Genomic DNA, 5049 nt, shown 5'->3' on the forward strand with positions numbered 1-5049 from the left:
CATGCAGCATGAACCAGGGGCAAAAGGAATCAGTGTCTGGCTTAGCGATCGCAGCTGGGCATGCTTTACTCAAAGTAACATTTGAAAGAAAACAGTTTGAAGAGTCGGACGGGGACTACAGGAAGAGCGACAACTAGTCAGGTGTAGCTGCCAACTGGCTTCTCCTTACCCAAGTTGACGGACAGGTCTTTTTGATACATATACATAAGAATTTCATGTCAATCAACTGGAGAGGGGTAGGGAGAAGCAGACATGCGGTGTCGCCGGACTAGTCTGGTCTCTCCCTATGGTCTTGGACAGGAAAGACACACCTGATCGCAACCGCACAGCCAGGCTCTGATTTATGCTGCCCGTAGTTCAAGCAGGATGAATCTAGCGACAGCTCCCCTTTAAGCAGGTTGTCCTATTGCATGTCTTCTGCTTAGGCAGAATTTCCACCAAAAAGAGAAAGAAAAAAGAAAATTCGCTAGCGCTCCGGTAAGCCACTGATAAAGACGCCTCTCCTGTGCCAGTCAGTGTCGGAGCAAGGAGCAATATCTGCTTAAACAAGTGGTGGTACATTTGGTCTGAGGCCATGCGGGAGAAGGAGGATCCCGGCCGGGACAGCGTCTCAAAATTGGGACTGTCCCACTGGTCCGGCATGGTTGGGAGTTATGCAGTAACCATACTTTTAAAAAAAACAAAAAACACAGACATAATGGAGAGTCCCATGCACAGGTTAGAGCAGTTACTAGCTTGGATTTTTCAACCTGTGGTAGAAAGCCAAAGATATCGAGCATAGAAAAGGACTGGTAACACAAAGCAGCTCCAATTACAAACCAATGGAAGCTAAGAAAATAAGTATAAAGAATTACTAATTTTGTCGTCTCTCCTTCTCAAACATCAGAGTCCGGCATGTCATATGTCACACAGGATAGACAATTCATGGATTACCATACAATTTAGTATGCCAAATTTATTCTTATTATAAAAAATATCTCTGAATGTACTGGCAGACATAACTAATTGATATTATAGAAAGTCAATTTTCTTTCTAGACACCGCACCATTCGTCTATGAGCTGTATTTGGTGTCGCGGCTTAGTCTGTTGCTGAGAAAAAAAGCGAATCCCATTCTCTAATCTCATGCAATCCTTCTAAACATTAGTTATTATGTTTTTCTAGCACTTGCAATTAAATCCCCTGTAATATTTTGCCCAACATCAATAGATCAATGTTCAATTGTTCATAGTGACGCAGCATAGATTTAGGCTAGGGTGACATTACTATATTCTCTCACCTGAGAAAATCAGCCCGATTATGCTAATCACACACTGATCAGATTTTCTCAGATGAGAAAAAAAATTCTCCATTCAGACTGCACTCAGATGTCAGCCAGGTGTAATCTCGCTTTTACCACGGACTCATCGAATTGCATGGCCAAGTGCAATCCAATTTTGCAAATTGTACATTCTGCAATTTTTTTTTTCTTCGGACAGGCTCTCTCCAAGAAAGAAAAAAAAAAAAAAATCGGACATGTGCATGGCCCCATAGCATAATATTGGTCCAAGTGAGATCTGATGTCCATAAATACGGTTGTCTGAACGAGCCTAAAGGATATCACATCTCAGCATGGATTGTAGTAATATTCAAGAAGCCATATGGTGATTTTTTTATATCTAGAATGCTAAGCCTGAAGCCCCGGACGTCACCAAGAGACAACATGTCACTGCATTGCTAAAAACAGACGCTATTGGGCAGAATTATGACATTTGCTAAAAGAAAGCCTGACCTTTTTACCATTTGCCACCAACCACAGTGCAGCTTTTATTTTCCAAGCACTATAAGAAATTAAAGCTGTGCTTTGATTGGCTGACATTGGCAACACATTGTTTTTCTAATCAAAACTAATAAATCTTCCCCAACATCTTAAAAAAAGGACAGGACCAGTTAACTCCTGCGATAGTGGTTGAAGGTGTTCTGAAGAAAAAACCCAATTTCAGATAGGAGATGGTATAGCACAGAATATTTTGAGACAACAGAATGCCAATATGCAGTTCCCCTTTAAAGCTACTAAAATAAAAAGGTACTACGTGGCATTTCCCCTAATATATATCTAATTATCTAGGTCTACAAATTCCATATTAAACATTAATTATCTTCCTCAATTGGAGGCCATGAACTACATTAAATCCAGGGGCTGTTTTGGATGGGGCTGTAGAGGACCATCCATGAACATAACAGACCATGGTCAGAAGATAAGCTGCATTGCAAACCCACAATCTGAAACAACCCCTTTAATTAAGTGCAGTTTACCCAATATCCCTGACAAGTGCCAACAATTTTCAAGAACGGGTTGGTGCATAGGACATATTATATAACAATATCATCAATTTGGCATTTTCATAGCAAACTAATCTGACCAATACTACTATTTTTCCAGCAATGATAAAAACCATTTGTTCCACCCATGTCCCCAAAATATGTTGGGAGAAAAAAAAACCATACATATATTAAATGAATGAGCCAAGTCATATTATCAACGTCTGTATGACACTTCTGATCCAGATTGCATGATGACAATGCTCTTATATCCATAAGAAAAATGCCGATGAAGGTAGATTCCTCCAAATTGCTCCATGCATTAAATATCTACATATTCATAGAACTTTCTCCCATGGAACTCAGGAATAAAACTATATAATAACTGAATATATAGAGAACGACTCCTTTCAGGATATTTAGCTGAGGCAGGGCTTGGGTTCTCGGTGGGATAATATAAGACGTCCATTGGAAGACTGAGGATTTGAGATCCAAATCAAAAATGTAGAAGAGCAGCAGTAGGACCCGAAGAGTACACAGCACCACGGCAAAAGTCAGTCTGTTGTCCACTTTGCTCTATGCAGCCGTGTGCACAGGATTTATCTGTCATTAATAAAAACTGAACAGAAACTTCTAAGTAGAGACATCACAGTATCAGGAAGACCAAATCTGAAAGTCCAGGCAACATTCACAGATCTACAGAAGATACCGTAGTTTGAACAGAGCAAAAGTCTTCTAGAATTATCAATAAAGATGGGATAAATTTACATAGCGTTTAACATTCAACCTTGTCATGGAAGAGAAACCACAGTCATTTTTAGATTAAGTTTGGTTTGCAGGTGGATGGAATATAACTTTTAGACACAGTCCTTTTAGTAATACTTGAATGTTATATACACGGAATATACTTGGACCATAAAGTACCCAAAGAAGATCAGTAATGGTGGGATGGCATCTTACCTTAATCAATGCTTGACTTGACATGGTCTAGATACTTGGGCCTGCAGATCTTTATAGCAATTAGTTTACTGTATCTGAACAGAAAAGGGTTTCTCACAGTAAAATAGAAAAAAATTGGAGTCCGACTCAACAGGACTGGGTCATGTCGACCATGTAAATTTTTTTTTCCTTTTGTATGAACTATATTTTCTTTTGAAAAAGAAAAGGAAAATCCAGTCCTGTTGAGCTGGACTCCAATTTTTTCTATTTTCCTTGATGTGAGGCCAGGGCGAGGCTTGTGTCTGAGCCCCAGGTGGATGAGCATAGAGCAACTGGGTGAGCAGGAATGAAGTTTCTATAATGGTTTCTCACAGGGTCTGCACAACCGTTTTGACCCCGTCTCAAGAAAAAAAGTCTGCAACCACTGCGAGGATGAGGAATGAATCTGGATTGTGTGAAGTACGCACACCATCACATTTCTTCTGTATTACCCCTGTGAATGGGTGGATTGAATACTTGAGCTGACCCTTTCACTTGTCTCACCTGACTTCTCTCAAGAAAAGAATTGAGAGAAGAGGAGGTGTCTAGCCAGCAAGTATGCAAATCACTTACATAAAGTCATATGAACGCTCACCGACACGGAGCATACAGGGGAATCGAGACAGTGTGTACATTGCATAATGTGACAATTCTGCAGTCACAGAGTGATTGTAGACTTTTCTTCCAAAACTGAACAACCCTTTTATAAGGGTTGTCCACTATTTGGACCACCCCTTCTCAATCACCACATTCCATCCGCAAAATAAAAATAGCTTATACTCACGTCCGGTAACGTTACAATGACCTTCAGCACTGGGTCTTGCCGGATATGGTTATGACACATGAGCCCCGCAGCCACTAATGGGCAGCTTCACTCATGAAACTGGCATTCTGAAGAAGAGAGCTGCTGGAGCTCTCTGACTAAGGCCGCGTTCACACTTTCAGTATTTGGTCAGTATTTTACCTCAGTATTTGTAAGCCAAAATCAGTAGTGGAACAATCAGAGGAAAAGTGTAACAGAAACACGTCACCACTTCTGTATTTATCACCCACTCCTGGTTTTGGCTTACAAATAGTGAGGTAAAAACTGACCAAATACTAAATATGTGAACGCGACCTTACTCTGAATGTCAAATATATCCAAAGGAAGTGAAAGCCATGCGGCCACTGATTGGCTGCAGGGCTCTAGTGGCAGGTGCCAGCGCCGCTGAAATGGCACCAGAGTACAGGCTATTATTTTAGGTGGGGAAATATGGTGATTGACAATGGAATGTCCGAGTAGTGGAGAATCCCTTTAAAAATTAGTCAGTGTTGCGACTCTAACAGTTTTGCATTGATTTTCTGAAAAATTTATTTTGCCACGTGGCCCCACTCTTAAGAGTATATTTATAACCCGTAACTATGAATGCTACAGAACTTGAGATATTTAAAAGATACAAGAAGCTAGCCCACCATGGGCGATCTTCTTAAACGCTTTGCGTAAGTAACATTTGTTACAGTAAGACCATACCCTGAAACGGTAAAACAGAAAAAAAATAAATTAGTGTTACAAAAATGTCTATTTTTGAACTGAAGTAACAGTTTCCAGTGAGCCTGCTGCAGCCATATTTGGTATACACAGGCCATTCTATGTTATGGTATACAGTACCGTGTAATGTAAGTGCACCAACCTACATTGTAAGTCTTCTGATTTTATCTTATCTGTATTTACTTGCTGATGATCTTAATATCGGCAATAAAATTAAAAAAAAAAGAAGTCAACACAACAGCT

Source organism: Ranitomeya imitator, chromosome 3, assembly GCF_032444005.1.
Source record: "Ranitomeya imitator isolate aRanImi1 chromosome 3, aRanImi1.pri, whole genome shotgun sequence".
In the NCBI taxonomy this organism is placed as follows: domain Eukaryota; kingdom Metazoa; phylum Chordata; class Amphibia; order Anura; family Dendrobatidae; genus Ranitomeya; species Ranitomeya imitator.